The sequence below is a fragment of the Rhinolophus sinicus genome, chromosome 11 (assembly GCF_057876585.1).
Source record: "Rhinolophus sinicus isolate RSI-liver-muscle chromosome 11, RSI-T2T, whole genome shotgun sequence".
Lineage (NCBI taxonomy): Eukaryota > Metazoa > Chordata > Mammalia > Chiroptera > Rhinolophidae > Rhinolophus > Rhinolophus sinicus.
In genome coordinates this window covers 27,481,869-27,502,788 of record NC_142511.1, presented here as the reverse complement: position 1 = coordinate 27,502,788, position 20,920 = coordinate 27,481,869, and positions in this window count along the sequence as shown.

Here is a 20,920-nt window from a genome sequence, read left to right as displayed (position 1 = left end):
ACCGTGGCCCTAACAGTGTTGCGAGTCTAGAGGTACACAAGGCTGTAAATAAAAGGCGAAGCCTGTCCCATGTCTCTCCATCACCCTAACCATCATACCAACCTTTAAGTTGCCTCACGGTTACTGCGGCTCATACACTGTTCCGAATGTAAATGTATACCTGGTGGTAGCCAAATTCTGAACAAGTTCCATTCCTCACCTTCAACTAAACCAATATATGAACTTTACGCTACCCTCGCGGTAACCGAGGCTCTAACACTCATCGGACTCTAAACGTACTCTTGGCTGTTATACTAAACTCTGCCTGTCCCAACCCTCACTCTCACTTTAACACACACCAACCCTGTCTCACCCTTGGGCTAACCTAGGAGCTAACACTCACCCGAACCTTAAGTAAACCTGTCTGAAGGCAGTAGCCGAACCCTGTCCGTTCCCTAATCCTCACACTAACCAACATAAAATCCTTTGCCATAACCTCCAGCTAACAGTGATCCTAACAGTGTTCTGAACCTAATCGTATACCTGGTTGTAAGCAGGACCCGAACACTGACCCATCCCTCACCCTCACCCTAACCAACATACCAACTTTAACTTCCGTTGGGGTGAACGTGGCTCAAACACTGCTCCGAACCTAAATGTATACCTGACTGTAGGCAGCAGCCGAACACAGTTCCATCCCTCACCCTCAGCATATCAAGCATACCAACCTTTTCCTTACCGTGGTGATAACCGAGGCTCTAACACTCTTCCGATCCTAAACGTATACTCGGCTGTTTTCCAAACCCGTACAATGTCTGAACCCTCACCCTCTCTGTAACACACCAACACTCTCTCACACTCGGGCTAACGAAGGCACTAACACTAACCCGAACCTTAATGTATACCTGTGTGGAGGCAGTAGCTGAAACATGTCCCATGCCTCAGCCTCACAGTAACCAACATTCAATCCTTTCCCATAACCTCACGCTAACCGTGGACCTGAGGGTCTTAGGAGCCTGAACGTGCACCGTGCTGTAAGCCGAACCTGAACACTGTCCCAACACTCACCCTCACCCTAAACAGCACACCAACCTTTAACTTCCCTCACGCTGACCAAAGTTTAAATACTGTTTCGAACGTACATGGCCATTATCCAAAACCCTACACTGTCCAAACCTACACCGTCACTTTAACTAACACGCCAACCCTGTCTCACACTCTGGCTACCGATTTCTTAACCCTCACCTGAACTTTAATGTATACGTGGATGCACGCAGTAGCTGAAACATGTCCCATCCCTCAGCCTCAACTAACCAACGTTCAATCCTTTCCTACAACCTCCCGCCTACCGTGGCCCTAAGAGTCTTCCGAGCCTAATGAAGCACCGGGGTGTAAGGAGAACCTGAACACTGTCCTGTCACTCACCCTCACCCTAACCAACATACCAAACTTTAACTTCCCTCACGCTGACCAAGTTTCAAATACAGCTCCGAACCTACGTGGCTGTTATCCGAAAGTCCACACTGTCCATACCCTCACCGTCATTTTAACTAACACACCAACCCTGTTCACCCTCGGGTTAACCGAGTTCCTAACCCTCAACCGAACATTAACGTGTACCTGGATACAGGCAGTAGCGGAACACTCTCCCATCCCTCAGACTGACACTAAGGAACGTTCAATCCTTTCCCCTACCCTCCAGGTAACCGTGGCCCTAACAGTGTTGCGAGTCTAGAGGTACACAAGGCTGTAAATAAAAGGCAAAGCCTGACCCATTTCTCTCCCTCACCCTAACCATCATACCAACCATTAAGTTGCCTCACGGTTACTGCAGCTCAAACACTGTTCCGAACATAAATGTATACCTGGTTGTAGCCAACGTCCGAACAAGGTTCCATTCATCACCCTCAACTAAACCAACATATGAACTTTACCCTACCCTCGCGGTAACCGAGGATCTAACACTCATCGGATCTTAAACGTAAACTTGGCAGGTATACTAAACTCTGCATGTCCGAACGCCCACTCTCAGTTTAACACGCACCAACCCTGTCTCACCCTCTGGCTACCGAATTCCTAAATTATACCTGAACTTAATGTATATGTGGATGCACGCAGTAGATGAAACCTGTCCCATGCCTCAGCCTCACACTAACCAACATTCAATCTTTTCCCACAACCTCCCGCCAACCGTGGACCTAAGAGTCTTAGGAGCCTAAACTTGCACCTGGCTGTAAGCAGAACCTGAACACTGTCCCATCACTCACCCTCACCCTAACCAACATACCATCCTTTAACTTCCCTCACGCTGACCAAGTTTCAAATACTGCTCCGAACCTACGTGGCTGTTTCTGAAATCTACACTGTCCAAACCCTCACCGTCATTTGATCTAACACAACAACCCTGTTCACCTTCGGGTTAACCGAGTTCCTAACCCTCAACCGAACATTAACGTGTACCTGCTTACAGGCAGTAGCCGAACACTCTCACATCCCTCAGACTGACACTAAGGAACGTTCAATCCTTTCCTATACCCTCCAGGTTACCGTGGCCCTAACAGTGTTGCGAGTCTAGAGGTACACAAGGCTGTAAATAAAAGGCGAAGCCTGTCCCATGTCTCTCCATCACCCTAACCATCATACCAACCTTTAAGTTGCCTCACGGTTACTGCGGCTCATACACTGTTCCGAATGTAAATGTATACCTGGTGGTAGCCAAATTCTGAACAAGTTCCATTCCTCACCTTCAACTAAACCAATATATGAACTTTACGCTACCCTCGCGGTAACCGAGGCTCTAACACTCATCGGACTCTAAACGTACTCTTGGCTGTTATACTAAACTCTGCCTGTCCCAACCCTCACTCTCACTTTAACACACACCAACCCTGTCTCACCCTTGGGCTAACCTAGGAGCTAACACTCACCCGAACCTTAAGTAAACCTGTCTGAAGGCAGTAGCCGAACCCTGTCCGTTCCCTAATCCTCACACTAACCAACATAAAATCCTTTGCCATAACCTCCAGCTAACAGTGATCCTAACAGTGTTCTGAACCTAATCGTATACCTGGTTGTAAGCAGGACCCGAACACTGACCCATCCCTCACCCTCACCCTAACCAACATACCAACTTTAACTTCCGTTGGGGTGAACGTGGCTCAAACACTGCTCCGAACCTAAATGTATACCTGACTGTAGGCAGCAGCCGAACACAGTTCCATCCCTCACCCTCAGCATATCAAGCATACCAACCTTTTCCTTACCGTGGTGATAACCGAGGCTCTAACACTCTTCCGATCCTAAACGTATACTCGGCTGTTTTCCAAACCCGTACAATGTCTGAACCCTCACCCTCTCTGTAACACACCAACACTCTCTCACACTCGGGCTAACGAAGGCACTAACACTAACCCGAACCTTAATGTATACCTGTGTGGAGGCAGTAGCTGAAACATGTCCCATGCCTCAGCCTCACAGTAACCAACATTCAATCCTTTCCCATAACCTCACGCTAACCGTGGACCTGAGGGTCTTAGGAGCCTGAACGTGCACCGTGCTGTAAGCCGAACCTGAACACTGTCCCAACACTCACCCTCACCCTAAACAGCACACCAACCTTTAACTTCCCTCACGCTGACCAAAGTTTAAATACTGTTTCGAACGTACATGGCCATTATCCAAAACCCTACACTGTCCAAACCTACACCGTCACTTTAACTAACACGCCAACCCTGTCTCACACTCTGGCTACCGATTTCTTAACCCTCACCTGAACTTTAATGTATACGTGGATGCACGCAGTAGCTGAAACATGTCCCATCCCTCAGCCTCAACTAACCAACGTTCAATCCTTTCCTACAACCTCCCGCCTACCGTGGCCCTAAGAGTCTTCCGAGCCTAATGAAGCACCGGGGTGTAAGGAGAACCTGAACACTGTCCTGTCACTCACCCTCACCCTAACCAACATACCAAACTTTAACTTCCCTCACGCTGACCAAGTTTCAAATACAGCTCCGAACCTACGTGGCTGTTATCCGAAAGTCCACACTGTCCATACCCTCACCGTCATTTTAACTAACACACCAACCCTGTTCACCCTCGGGTTAACCGAGTTCCTAACCCTCAACCGAACATTAACGTGTACCTGGATACAGGCAGTAGCGGAACACTCTCCCATCCCTCAGACTGACACTAAGGAACGTTCAATCCTTTCCCCTACCCTCCAGGTAACCGTGGCCCTAACAGTGTTGCGAGTCTAGAGGTACACAAGGCTGTAAATAAAAGGCAAAGCCTGACCCATTTCTCTCCCTCACCCTAACCATCATACCAACCATTAAGTTGCCTCACGGTTACTGCAGCTCAAACACTGTTCCGAACATAAATGTATACCTGGTTGTAGCCAACGTCCGAACAAGGTTCCATTCATCACCCTCAACTAAACCAACATATGAACTTTACCCTACCCTCGCGGTAACCGAGGATCTAACACTCATCGGATCTTAAACGTAAACTTGGCAGGTATACTAAACTCTGCATGTCCGAACGCCCACTCTCAGTTTAACACGCACCAACCCTGTCTCACCCTCTGGCTACCGAATTCCTAAATTATACCTGAACTTAATGTATATGTGGATGCACGCAGTAGATGAAACCTGTCCCATGCCTCAGCCTCACACTAACCAACATTCAATCTTTTCCCACAACCTCCCGCCAACCGTGGACCTAAGAGTCTTAGGAGCCTAAACTTGCACCTGGCTGTAAGCAGAACTTGAACACTGTCCCATCACTCACCCTCACCCTAACCAACATACCATCCTTTAACTTCCCTCACGCTGACCAAGTTTCAAATACTGCTCCGAACCTACGTGGCTGTTATCTGAAATCTACACTGTCCAAACCCTCACCGTCATTTGAACTAACACAACAACCCTGTTCACCCTCGAGTTAACCGAGTTCCTAACCCTCAACCGAACATTAACGTGTACCTGCTTACAGGCAGTAGCGGAACACTCTCCCATCCCTCAGACTGACACTAAGGAACGTTCAATCCTTTCCCCTACCCTCCAGGTTACCGTGGCCCTAACAGTGTTGCGAGTCTAGAGGTACACAAGGCTGTAAATAAAAGGCGAAGCCTGTCCCATGTCTCTCCATCACCCTAACCATCATACCAACCTTTAAGTTGCCTCACGGTTACTGCGGCTCATACACTGTTCCGAATGTAAATGTATACCTGGTGGTAGCCAAATTCTGAACAAGTTCCATTCCTCACCTTCAACTAAACCAATATATGAACTTTACGCTACCCTCGCGGTAACCGAGGCTCTAACACTCATCGGACTCTAAACGTACTGTTGGCTGTTATACTAAACTCTGCCTGTCCCAACCCTCACTCTCACTTTAACACACACCAACCCTGTCTCACCCTTGGGCTAACCTAGGAGCTAACACTCACCCGAACCTTAAGTAAACCTGTCTGAAGGCAGTAGCCGAACCCTGTCCGTTCCCTAATCCTCACACTAACCAACATAAAATCCTTTGCCATAACCTCCAGCTAACAGTCATCCTAACAGTGTTCTGAACCTAATCGTATACCTGGTTGTAAGCAGGACCCGAACACTGACCCATCCCTCACCCTCACCCTAACCAACATACCAACTTTAACTTCCGTTGGGGTGAACGTGGCTCAAACACTGCTCCGAACCTAAATGTATACCTGACTGTAGGCAGCAGCCGAACACAGTTCCATCCCTCACCCTCAGCATATCAAGCATACCAACCTTTTCCTTACCGTGGTGATAACCGAGGCTCTAACACTCTTCCGATCCTAAACGTATACTCGGCTGTTTCCCAAACCCGTACAATGTCTGAACCCTCACCCTCTCTGTAACACATCAACACTCTCTCACACTCGGGCTAACCAAGGCCCTAACATTGACCCGAACCTTAATGTATACCTGTCTGGAGGCAGTAGCTGAAACCTGTACCATGCCTCAGCCTCACACTAACCAACATTCAATGTTTTCTCACAACCTCCCTCCAACCGTGGACCTAAGAATCTTAGGAGCCTAAACGTGCATCTGGCTGTAAGCAGAACCTGAACACTGTCCCGTCACTCACCCTCACCCTAACCAACATACCATCCTATAACTTCCCTCACGCTGACCAAGTTTCAAATACCGCTCCGAATCTACGTGGCTGTTATCCGAAAGTCCACACTGTCCATACCCTCACCGTCATTTTAACTAACACACCAACCCTGTTCACCCTCGGTGTAACCGAGTTCCTAACCCTCAACCGAACATTAACGTGTACCTGCTTACAGGCAGTAGCCGAACACTCTCACATCCCTCAGACTGACACTAAGGAACGTTCAATCCTTTCCCATACCCTCCAGGTTACCGTGGCCCTAACAGTGTTGCGAGTCTAGAGGTACACAAGGCTGTAAATAAAAGGCGAAGCCTGTCCCGTGTCTCTCCATCACCCTAACCATCATACCAACCTTTAAGTTGCCTCACGGTTACTGCGGCTCATACACTGTTCCGAATGTAAATGTATACCTGGTGGTAGCCAAATTCTGAACAAGTTCCATTCCTCACCTTCAACTAAACCAATATATGAACTTTACGCTACCCTCGCGGTAACCGAGGCTCTAACACTCATCGGACTCTAAACGTACTGTTGGCTGTTATACTAAACTCTGCCTGTCCCAACCCTCACTCTCACTTTAACACACACCAACCCTGTCTCACCCTTGGGCTAACCTAGGAGCTAACACTCACCCGAACCTTAAGTAAACCTGTCTGAAGGCAGTAGCCGAACCCTGTCCGTTCCCTAATCCTCACACTAACCAACATAAAATCCTTTGCCATAACCTCCAGCTAACAGTGATCCTAACAGTGTTCTGAACCTAATCGTATACCTGGTTGTAAGCAGGACCCGAACACTGACCCATCCCTCACCCTCACCCTAACCAACATACCAACTTTAACTTCCGTTGGGGTGAACGTGGCTCAAACACTGCTCCGAACCTAAATGTATACCTGACTGTAGGCAGCAGCCGAACACAGTTCCATCCCTCACCCTCAGCATATCAAGCATACCAACCTTTTCCTTACCGTGGTGATAACCGAGGCTCTAACACTCTTCCGATCCTAAACGTATACTCGGCTGTTTCCCAAACCCGTACAATGTCTGAACCCTCACCCTCTCTGTAACACATCAACACTCTCTCACACTCGGGCTAACCAAGGCCCTAACATTGACCCGAAACTTAATGTATACCTGTCTGGAGGCAGTAGCTGAAACCTGTACCATGCCTCAGCCTCACACTAACCAACATTCAATGTTTTCTCACAACCTCCCTCCCACCGTGGACCTAAGAATCTTAGGAGCCTAAACGTGCATCTGGCTGTAAGCAGAACCTGAACACTGTCCCGTCACTCACCCTCACCCTAACCAACATACCATCCTATAACTTCCCTCACGCTGACCAAGTTTCAAATACCGCTCCGAATCTACGTGGCTGTTATCCGAAAGTCCACACTGTCCATACCCTCACCGTCATTTGATCTAACACAACAACCCTGTTCACCTTCGGGTTAACCGAGTTCCTAACCCTCAACCGAACATTAACGTGTACCTGCTTACAGGCAGTAGCCGAACACTCTCACATCCCTCAGACTGACACTAAGGAACGTTCAATCCTTTCCCATACCCTCCAGGTTACCGTGGCCCTAACAGTGTTGCGAGTCTAGAGGTACACAAGGCTGTAAATAAAAGGCGAAGCCTGTCCCGTGTCTCTCCATCACCCTAACCATCATACCAACCTTTAAGTTGCCTCACGGTTACTGCGGCTCATACACTGTTCCGAATGTAAATGTATACCTGGTGGTAGCCAAATTCTGAACAAGTTCCATTCCTCACCTTCAACTAAACCAATATATGAACTTTACGCTACCCTCGCGGTAACCGAGGCTCTAACACTCATCGGACTCTAAACGTACTCTTGGCTGTTATACTAAACTCTGCCTGTCCCAACCCTCACTCTCACTTTAACACACACCAACCCTGTCTCACCCTTGGGCTAACCTAGGAGCTAACACTCACCCGAACCTTAAGTAAACCTGTCTGAAGGCAGTAGCCGAACCCTGTCCGTTCCCTAATCCTCACACTAACCAACATAAAATCCTTTGCCATAACCTCCAGCTAACAGTGATCCTAACAGTGTTCTGAACCTAATCGTATACCTGGTTGTAAGCAGGACCCGAACACTGACCCATCCCTCACCCTCACCCTAACCAACATACCAACTCTAACTTCCGTTGGGGTGAACGTGGCTCAAACACTGCTCCGAACCTAAATGTATACCTGACTGTAGGCAGCAGCCGAACACAGTTCCATCCCTCACCCTCAGCATATCAAGCATACCAACCTTTTCCTTACCGTGGTGATAACCGAGGCTCTAACACTCTTCCGATCCTAAACGTATACTCGGCTGTTTTCCAAACCCGTACAATGTCTGAACCCTCACACTCTCTGTAACACACCAACACTCTCTCACACTCGGGCTAACGAAGGCACTAACACTAACCCGAACCTTAATGTATACCTGTGTGGAGGCAGTAGCTGAAACATGTCCCATGCCTCAGCCTCACAGTAACCAACATTCAATCCTTTCCCATAACCTCACGCTAACCGTGGACCTGAGGGTCTTAGGAGCCTGAACGTGCACCGTGCTGTAAGCCGAACCTGAACACTGTCCCAACACTCACCCTCACCCTAAACAGCACACCAACCTTTAACTTCCCTCACGCTGACCAAAGTTTAAATACTGTTTCGAACGTACATGGCCATTATCCAAAACCCTACACTGTCCAAACCTACACCGTCACTTTAACTAACACGCCAACCCTGTCTCACACTCTGGCTACCGATTTCTTAACCCTCACCTGAACTTTAATGTATACGTGGATGCACGCAGTAGCTGAAACATGTCCCATCCCTCAGCCTCAACTAACCAACGTTCAATCCTTTCCTACAACCTCCCGCCTACCGTGGCCCTAAGAGTCTTCCGAGCCTAATGAAGCACCGGGGTGTAAGGAGAACCTGAACACTGTCCTGTCACTCACCCTCACCCTAACCAACATACCAAACTTTAACTTCCCTCACGCTGACCAAGTTTCAAATACAGCTCCGAACCTACGTGGCTGTTATCCGAAAGTCCACACTGTCCATACCCTCACCGTCATTTTAACTAACACACCAACCCTGTTCACCCTCGGGTTAACCGAGTTCCTAACCCTCAACCGAACATTAACGTGTACCTGGATACAGGCAGTAGCGGAACACTCTCCCATCCCTCAGACTGACACTAAGGAACGTTCAATCCTTTCCCCTACCCTCCAGGTAACCGTGGCCCTAACAGTGTTGCGAGTCTAGAGGTACACAAGGCTGTAAATAAAAGGCAAAGCCTGACCCATTTCTCTCCCTCACCCTAACCATCATACCAACCATTAAGTTGCCTCACGGTTACTGCAGCTCAAACACTGTTCCGAACATAAATGTATACCTGGTTGTAGCCAACGTCCGAACAAGGTTCCATTCATCACCCTCAACTAAACCAACATATGAACTTTACCCTACCCTCGCGGTAACCGAGGATCTAACACTCATCGGATCTTAAACGTAAACTTGGCAGGTATACTAAACTCTGCATGTCCGAACGCCCACTCTCAGTTTAACACGCACCAACCCTGTCTCACCCTCTGGCTACCGAATTCCTAAATTATACCTGAACTTAATGTATATGTGGATGCACGCAGTAGATGAAACCTGTCCCATGCCTCAGCCTCACACTAACCAATATTCAATCTTTTCCCACAACCTCCTGCCAACCGTGGACCTAAGAATCTTAGGAGCCTAAACTTGCACCTGGCTGTAAGCAGAACCTGAACACTGTCCCATCACTCACCCTCACCCTAACCAACATACCATCCTTTAACTTCCCTCACGCTGACCAAGTTTCAAATACTGCTCCGAACCTACGTGGCTGTTTCTGAAATCTACACTGTCCAAACCCTCACCGTCATTTGATCTAACACAACAACCCTGTTCACCTTCGGGTTAACCGAGTTCCTAACCCTCAACCGAACATTAACGTGTACCTGCTTACAGGCAGTAGCCGAACACTCTCACATCCCTCAGACTGACACTAAGGAACGTTGAATCCTTTCCTATACCCTCCAGGTTACCGTGGCCCTAACAGTGTTGCGAGTCTAGAGGTACACAAGGCTGTAAATAAAAGGCGAAGCCTGTCCCATGTCTCTCCATCACCCTAACCATCATACCAACCTTAAAGTTGCCTCACGGTTACTGCGGCTCATACACTGTTCCGAATGTAAATGTATACCTGGTGGTAGCCAAATTCTGAACAAGTTCCATTCCTCACCTTCAACTAAACCAATATATGAACTTTACGCTACCCTCGCGGTAACCGAGGCTCTAACACTCATCGGACTCTAAACGTACTCTTGGCTGTTATACTAAACTCTGCCTGTCCCAACCCTCACTCTCACTTTAACACACACCAACCCTGTCTCACCCTTGGGCTAACCTAGGAGCTAACACTCACCCGAACCTTAAGTAAACCTGTCTGAAGGCAGTAGCCGAACCCTGTCCGTTCCCTAATCCTCACACTAACCAACATAAAATCCTTTGCCATAACCTCCAGCTAACAGTGATCCTAACAGTGTTCTGGACCTAATCGTATACCTGGTTGTAAGCAGGACCCGAACACTGACCCATCCCTCACCCTCACCCTAACCAACATACCAACTTTAACTTCCGTTGGGGTGAACGTGGCTCAAACACTGCTCCGAACCTAAATGTATACCTGACTGTAGGCAGCAGCCGAACACAGTTCCATCCCTCACCCTCAGCATATCAAGCATACCAACCTTTTCCTTACCGTGGTGATAACCGAGGCTTTAACACTCTTCCGATCCTAAACGTATACTCGGCTGTTTTCCAAACCCGTACAATGTCTGAACCCTCACCCTCTCTGTAACACACCAACACTCTCTCACACTCGGGCTAACGAAGGCACTAACACTAACCCGAACCTTAATGTATCCCTGTGTGGAGGCAGTAGCTGAAACATGTCCCATGCCTCAGCCTCACAGTAACCAACATTCAATCCTTTCCCATAACCTCACGCTAACCGTGGACCTGAGGGTCTTAGGAGCCTGAACGTGCACCGTGCTGTAAGCCGAACCTGAACACTGTCCCAACACTCACCCTCACCCTAAACAGCACACCAACCTTTAACTTCCCTCACGCTGACCAAAGTTTAAATACTGTTTCGAACGTACATGGCCATTATCCAAAACCCTACACTGTCCAAACCTACACCGTCACTTTAACTAACACGCCAACCCTGTCTCACACTCTGGCTACCGATTTCTTAACCCTCACCTGAACTTTAATGTATACGTGGATGCACGCAGTAGCTGAAACATGTCCCATCCCTCAGCCTCAACTAACCAACGTTCAATCCTTTCCTACAACCTCCCGCCTACCGTGGCCCTAAGAGTCTTCCGAGCCTAATGAAGCACCGGGGTGTAAGGAGAACCTGAACACTGTCCTGTCACTCACCCTCACCCTAACCAACATACCAAACTTTAACTTCCCTCACGCTGACCAAGTTTCAAATACAGCTCCGAACCTACGTGGCTGTTATCCGAAAGTCCACACTGTCCATACCCTCACCGTCATTTTAACTAACACACCAACCCTGTTCACCCTCGGGTTAACCGAGTTCCTAACCCTCAACCGAACATTAACGTGTACCTGGATACAGGCAGTAGCGGAACACTCTCCCATCCCTCAGACTGACACTAAGGAACGTTCAATCCTTTCCCCTACCCTCCAGGTAACCGTGGCCCTAACAGTGTTGCGAGTCTAGAGGTACACAAGGCTGTAAATAAAAGGCAAAGCCTGACCCATTTCTCTCCCTCACCCTAACCATCATACCAACCATTAAGTTGCCTCACGGTTACTGCAGCTCAAACACTGTTCCGAACATAAATGTATACCTGGTTGTAGCCAACGTCCGAACAAGGTTCCATTCATCACCCTCAACTAAACCAACATATGAACTTTACCCTACCCTCGCGGTAACCGAGGATCTAACACTCATCGGATCTTAAACGTAAACTTGGCAGGTATACTAAACTCTGCATGTCCGAACGCCCACTCTCAGTTTAACACGCACCAACCCTGTCTCACCCTCTGGCTACCGAATTCCTAAATTATACCTGAACTTAATGTATATGTGGATGCACGCAGTAGATGAAACCTGTCCCATGCCTCAGCCTCACACTAACCAACATTCAATCTTTTCCCACAACCTCCCGCCAACCGTGGACCTAAGAGTCTTAGGAGCCTAAACTTGCACCTGGCTGTAAGCAGAACTTGAACACTGTCCCATCACTCACCCTCACCCTAACCAACATACCATCCTTTAACTTCCCTCACGCTGACCAAGTTTCAAATACTGCTCCGAACCTACGTGGCTGTTATCTGAAATCTACACTGTCCAAACCCTCACCGTCATTTGAACTAACACAACAACCCTGTTCACCCTCGAGTTAACCGAGTTCCTAACCCTCAACCGAACATTAACGTGTACCTGCTTACAGGCAGTAGCGGAACACTCTCCCATCCCTCAGACTGACACTAAGGAACGTTCAATCCTTTCCCCTACCCTCCAGGTTACCGTGGCCCTAACAGTGTTGCGAGTCTAGAGGTACACAAGGCTGTAAATAAAAGGCGAAGCCTGTCCCATGTCTCTCCATCACCCTAACCATCATACCAACCTTTAAGTTGCCTCACGGTTACTGCGGCTCATACACTGTTCCGAATGTAAATGTATACCTGGTGGTAGCCAAATTCTGAACAAGTTCCATTCCTCACCTTCAACTAAACCAATATATGAACTTTACGCTACCCTCGCGGTAACCGAGGCTCTAACACTCATCGGACTCTAAACGTACTCTTGGCTGTTATACTAAACTCTGCCTGTCCCAACCCTCACTCTCACTTTAACACACACCAACCCTGTCTCACCCTTGGGCTAACCTAGGAGCTAACACTCACCCGAACCTTAAGTAAACCTGTCTGAAGGCAGTAGCCGAACCCTGTCCGTTCCCTAATCCTCACACTAACCAACATAAAATCCTTTGCCATAACCTCCAGCTAACAGTGATCCTAACAGTGTTCTGAACCTAATCGTATACCTGGTTGTAAGCAGGACCCGAACACTGACCCATCCCTCACCCTCACCCTAACCAACATACCAACTTTAACTTCCGTTGGGGTGAACGTGGCTCAAACACTGCTCCGAACCTAAATGTATACCTGACTGTAGGCAGCAGCCGAACACAGTTCCATCCCTCACCCTCAGCATATCAAGCATACCAACCTTTTCCTTACCGTGGTGATAACCGAGGCTCTAACACTCTTCCGATCCTAAACGTATACTCGGCTGTTTTCCAAACCCGTACAATGTCTGAACCCTCACCCTCTCTGTAACACACCAACACTCTCTCACACTCGGGCTAACGAAGGCACTAACACTAACCCGAACCTTAATGTATACCTGTGTGGAGGCAGTAGCTGAAACATGTCCCATGCCTCAGCCTCACAGTAACCAACATTCAATCCTTTCCCATAACCTCACGCTAACCGTGGACCTGAGGGTCTTAGGAGCCTGAACGTGCACCGTGCTGTAAGCCGAACCTGAACACTGTCCCAACACTCACCCTCACCCTAAACAGCACACCAACCTTTAACTTCCCTCACGCTGACCAAAGTTTAAATACTGTTTCGAACGTACATGGCCATTATCCAAAACCCTACACTGTCCAAACCTACACCGTCACTTTAACTAACACGCCAACCCTGTCTCACACTCTGGCTACCGATTTCTTAACCCTCACCTGAACTTTAATGTATACGTGGATGCACGCAGTAGCTGAAACATGTCCCATCCCTCAGCCTCAACTAACCAACGTTCAATCCTTTCCTACAACCTCCCGCCTACCGTGGCCCTAAGAGTCTTCCGAGCCTAATGAAGCACCGGGGTGTAAGGAGAACCTGAACACTGTCCTGTCACTCACCCTCACCCTAACCAACATACCAAACTTTAACTTCCCTCACGCTGACCAAGTTTCAAATACAGCTCCGAACCTACGTGGCTGTTATCCGAAAGTCCACACTGTCCATACCCTCACCGTCATTTTAACTAACACACCAACCCTGTTCACCCTCGGGTTAACCGAGTTCCTAACCCTCAACCGAACATTAACGTGTACCTGGATACAGGCAGTAGCGGAACACTCTCCCATCCCTCAGACTGACACTAAGGAACGTTCAATCCTTTCCCCTACCCTCCAGGTAACCGTGGCCCTAACAGTGTTGCGAGTCTAGAGGTACACAAGGCTGTAAATAAAAGGCAAAGCCTGACCCATTTCTCTCCCTCACCCTAACCATCATACCAACCATTAAGTTGCCTCACGGTTACTGCAGCTCAAACACTGTTCCGAACATAAATGTATACCTGGTTGTAGCCAACGTCCGAACAAGGTTCCATTCATCACCCTCAACTAAACCAACATATGAACTTTACCCTACCCTCGCGGTAACCGAGGATCTAACACTCATCGGATCTTAAACGTAAACTTGGCAGGTATACTAAACTCTGCATGTCCGAACGCCCACTCTCAGTTTAACACGCACCAACCCTGTCTCACCCTCTGGCTACCGAATTCCTAAATTATACCTGAACTTAATGTATATGTGGATGCACGCAGTAGATGAAACCTGTCCCATGCCTCAGCCTCACACTAACCAACATTCAATCTTTTCCCACAACCTCCCGCCAACCGTGGACCTAAGAGTCTTAGGAGCCTAAACTTGCACCTGGCTGTAAGCAGAACCTGAACACTGTCCCATCACTCACCCTCACCCTAACCAACATACCATCCTTTAACTTCCCTCACGCTGACCAAGTTTCAAATACTGCTCCGAACCTACGTGGCTGTTTCTGAAATCTACACTGTCCAAACCCTCACCGTCATTTGAACTAACACAACAACCCTGTTCACCCTCGAGTTAACCGAGTTCCTAACCCTCAACCGAACATTAACGTGTACCTGCTTACAGGCAGTAGCGGAACACTCTCCCATCCCTCAGACTGACACTAAGGAACGTTCAATCCTTTCCCCTACCCTCCAGGTTACCGTGGCCCTAACAGTGTTGCGAGTCTAGAGGTACACAAGGCTGTAAATAAAAGGCGAAGCCTGTCCCATGTCTCTCCATCACCCTAACCATCATACCAACCTTTAAGTTGCCTCACGGTTACTGCGGCTCATACACTGTTCCGAATGTAAATGTATACCTGGTGGTAGCCAAATTCTGAACAAGTTCCATTCCTCACCTTCAACTAAACCAATATATGAACTTTACGCTACCCTCGCGGTAACCGAGGCTCTAACACTCATCGGACTCTAAACGTACTGTTGGCTGTTATACTAAACTCTGCCTGTCCCAACCCTCACTCTCACTTTAACACACACCAACCCTGTCTCACCCTTGGGCTAACCTAGGAGCTAACACTCACCCGAACCTTAAGTAAACCTGTCTGAAGGCAGTAGCCGAACCCTGTCCGTTCCCTAATCCTCACACTAACCAACATAAAATCCTTTGCCATAACCTCCAGCTAACAGTCATCCTAACAGTGTTCTGAACCTAATCGTATACCTGGTTGTAAGCAGGACCCGAACACTGACCCATCCCTCACCCTCACCCTAACCAACATACCAACTTTAACTTCCGTTGGGGTGAACGTGGCTCAAACACTGCTCCGAACCTAAATGTATACCTGACTGTAGGCAGCAGCCGAACACAGTTCCATCCCTCACCCTCAGCATATCAAGCATACCAACCTTTTCCTTACCGTGGTGATAACCGAGGCTCTAACACTCTTCCGATCCTAAACGTATACTCGGCTGTTTCCCAAACCCGTACAATGTCTGAACCCTCACCCTCTCTGTAACACATCAACACTCTCTCACACTCGGGCTAACCAAGGCCCTAACATTGACCCGAACCTTAATGTATACCTGTCTGGAGGCAGTAGCTGAAACCTGTACCATGCCTCAGCCTCACACTAACCAACATTCAATGTTTTCTCACAACCTCCCTCCAACCGTGGACCTAAGAATCTTAGGAGCCTAAACGTGCATCTGGCTGTAAGCAGAACCTGAACACTGTCCCGTCACTCACCCTCACCCTAACCAACATACCATCCTATAACTTCCCTCACGCTGACCAAGTTTCAAATACCGCTCCGAATCTACGTGGCTGTTATCCGAAAGTCCACACTGTCCATACCCTCACCGTCATTTTAACTAACACACCAACCCTGTTCACCCTCGGTGTAACCGAGTTCCTAACCCTCAACCGAACATTAACGTGTACCTGCTTACAGGCAGTAGCCGAACACTCTCACATCCCTCAGACTGACACTAAGGAACGTTCAATCCTTTCCCATACCCTCCAGGTTACCGTGGCCCTAACAGTGTTGCGAGTCTAGAGGTACACAAGGCTGTAAATAAAAGGCGAAGCCTGTCCCGTGTCTCTCCATCACCCTAACCATCATACCAACCTTTAAGTTGCCTCACGGTTACTGCGGCTCATACACTGTTCCGAATGTAAATGTATACCTGGTGGTAGCCAAATTCTGAACAAGTTCCATTCCTCACCTTCAACTAAACCAATATATGAACTTTACGCTACCCTCGCGGTAACCGAGGCTCTAACACTCATCGGACTCTAAACGTACTGTTGGCTGTTATACTAAACTCTGCCTGTCCCAACCCTCACTCTCACTTTAACACACACCAACCCTGTCTCACCCTTGGGCTAACCTAGGAGCTAACACTCACCCGAACCTTAAGTAAACCTGTCTGAAGGCAGTAGCCGAACCCTGTCCGTTCCCTAATCCTCACACTAACCAACATAAAATCCTTTGCCATAACCTCCAGCTAACAGTGATCCTAACAGTGTTCTGAACCTAATCGTATACCTGGTTGTAAGCAGGACCCGAACACTGACCCATCCCTCACCCTCACCCTAACCAACATACCAACTTTAACTTCCGTTGGGGTGAACGTGGCTCAAACACTGCTCCGAACCTAAATGTATACCTGACTGTAGGCAGCAGCCGAACACAGTTCCATCCCTCACCCTCAGCATATCAAGCATACCAACCTTTTCCTTACCGTGGTGATAACCGAGGCTCTAACACTCTTCCGATCCTAAACGTATACTCGGCTGTTTCCCAAACCCGTACAATGTCTGAACCCTCACCCTCTCTGTAACACATCAACACTCTCTCACACTCGGGCTAACCAAGGCCCTAACATTGACCCGAAACTTAATGTATACCTGTCTGGAGGCAGTAGCTGAAACCTGTACCATGCCTCAGCCTCACACTAACCAACATTCAATGTTTTCTCACAACCTCCCTCCCACCGTGGACCTAAGAATCTTAGGAGCCTAAACGTGCATCTGGCTGTAAGCAGAACCTGAACACTGTCCCGTCACTCACCCTCACCCTAACCAACATACCATCCTATAACTTCCCTCACGCTGACCAAGTTTCAAATACTGCTCCGAACCTACGTGGCTGTTTCTGAAATCTACACTGTCCAAACCCTCACCGTCATTTGATCTAACACAACAACCCTGTTCACCTTCGGGTTAACCGAGTTCCTAACCCTCAACCGAACATTAACGTGTACCTGCTTACAGGCAGTAGCCGAACACTCTCACATCCCTCAGACTGACACTAAGGAACGTTGAATCCTTTCCTATACCCTCCAGGTTACCGTGGCCCTAACAGTGTTGCGAGTCTAGAGGTACACAAGGCTGTAAATAAAAGGCGAAGCCTGTCCCATGTCTCTCCATCACCCTAACCATCATACCAACCTTTAAGTTGCCTCACGGTTACTGCGGCTCATACACTGTTCCGAATGTAAATGTATACCTGGTGGTAGCCAAATTCTGAACAAGTTCCATTCCTCACCTTCAACTAAACCAATATATGAACTTTACGCTACCCTCGCGGTAACCGAGGCTCTAACACTCATCGGACTCTAAACGTACTCTTGGCTGTTATACTAAACTCTGCCTGTCCCAACCCTCACTCTCACTTTAACACACACCAACCCTGTCTCACCCTTGGGCTAACCTAGGAGCTAACACTCACCCGAACCTTAAGTAAACCTGTCTGAAGGCAGTAGCCGAACCCTGTCCGTTCCCTAATCCTCACACTAACCAACATAAAATCCTTTGCCATAACCTCCAGCTAACAGTGATCCTAACAGTGTTCTGGACCTAATCGTATACCTGGTTGTAAGCAGGACCCGAACACTGACCCATCCCTCACCCTCACCCTAACCAACATACCAACTTTAACTTCCGTTGGGGTGAACGTGGCTCAAACACTGCTCCGAACCTAAATGTATACCTGACTGTAGGCAGCAGCCGAACACAGTTCCATCCCTCACCCTCAGCATATCAAGCATACCAACCTTTTCCTTACCGTGGTGATAACCGAGGCTTTAACACTCTTCCGATCCTAAACGTATACTCGGCTGTTTTCCAAACCCGTACAATGTCTGAACCCTCACCCTCTCTGTAACACACCAACACTCTCTCACACTCGGGCTAACGAAGGCACTAACACTAACCCGAACCTTAATGTATACCTGTGTGGAGGCAGTAGCTGAAACATGTCCCATGCCTCAGCCTCACAGTAACCAACATTCAATCCTTTCCCATAACCTCACGCTAACCGTGGACCTGAGGGTCTTAGGAGCCTGAACGTGCACCGTGCTGTAAGCCGAACCTGAACACTGTCCCAACACTCACCCTCACCCTAAACAGCACACCAACCTTTAACTTCCCTCACGCTGACCAAAGTTTAAATACTGTTTCGAACGTACATGGCCATTATCCAAAACCCTACACTGTCCAAACCTACACCGTCACTTTAACTAACACGCCAACCCTGTCTCACACTCTGGCTACCGATTTCTTAACCCTCACCTGAACTTTAATGTATACGTGGATGCACGCAGTAGCTGAAACATGTCCCATCCCTCAGCCTCAACTAACCAACGTTCAATCCTTTCCTACAACCTCCCGCCTACCGTGGCCCTAAGAGTCTTCCGAGCCTAATGAAGCACCGGGGTGTAAGGAGAACCTGAACACTGTCCTGTCACTCACCCTCACCCTAACCAACATACCAAACTTTAACTTCCCTCACGCTGACCAAGTTTCAAATACAGCTCCGAACCTACGTGGCTGTTATCCGAAAGTCCACACTGTCCATACCCTCACCGTCATTTTAACTAACACACCAACCCTGTTCACCCTCGGGTTAACCGAGTTCCTAACCCTCAACCGAACATTAACGTGTACCTGGATACAGGCAGTAGCGGAACACTCTCCCATCCCTCAGACTGACACTAAGGAACGTTCAATCCTTTCCCCTACCCTCCAGGTAACCGTGGCCCTAACAGTGTTGCGAGTCTAGAGGTACACAAGGCTGTAAATAAAAGGCAAAGCCTGACCCATTTCTCTCCCTCACCCTAACCATCATACCAACCATTAAGTTGCCTCACGGTTACTGCAGCTCAAACACTGTTCCGAACATAAATGTATACCTGGTTGTAGCCAACGTCCGAACAAGGTTCCATTCATCACCCTCAACTAAACCAACATATGAACTTTACCCTACCCTCGCGGTAACCGAGGATCTAACACTCATCGGATCTTAAACGTAAACTTGGCAGGTATACTAAACTCTGCATGTCCGAACGCCCACTCTCAGTTTAACACGCACCAACCCTGTCTCACCCTCTGGCTACCGAATTCCTAAATTATACCTGAACTTAATGTATATGTGGATGCACGCAGTAGATGAAACCTGTCCCATGCCTCAGCCTCACACTAACCAACATTCAATCTTTTCCCACAACCTCCCGCCAACCGTGGACCTAAGAGTCTTAGGAGCCTAAACTTGCACCTGGCTGTAAGCAGAACTTGAACACTGTCCCATCACTCACCCTCACCCTAACCAACATACCATCCTTTAACTTCCCTCACGCTGACCAAGTTTCAAATACTGCTCCGAACCTACGTGGCTGTTATCTGAAATCTACACTGTCCAAACCCTCACCGTCATTTGAACTAACACAACAACCCTGTTCACCCTCGAGTTAACCGAGTTCCTAACCCTCAACCGAACATTAACGTGTACCTGCTTACAGGCAGTAGCGGAACACTCTCCCATCCCTCAGACTGACACTAAGGAACGTTCAATCCTTTCCCCTACCCTCCAGGTTACCGTGGCCCTAACAGTGTTGCGAGTCTAGAGGTACACAAGGCTGTAAATAAAAGGCGAAGCCTGTCCCATGTCTCTCCATCACCCTAACCATCATACCAACCTTTAAGTTGCCTCACGGTTACTGCGGCTCATACACTGTTCCGAATGTAAATGTATACCTGGTGGTAGCCAAATTCTGAACAAGTTCCATTCCTCACCTTCAACTAAACCAATATATGAACTTTACGCTACCCTCGCGGTAACCGAGGCTCTAACACTCATCGGACTCTAAACGTACTCTTGGCTGTTATACTAAACTCTGCCTGTCCCAACCCTCACTCTCACTTTAACACACACCAACCCTGTCTCACCCTTGGGCTAACCTAGGAGCTAACACTCACCCGAACCTTAAGTAAACCTGTCTGAAGGCAGTAGCCGAACCCTGTCCGTTCCCTAATCCTCACACTAACCAACATAAAATCCTTT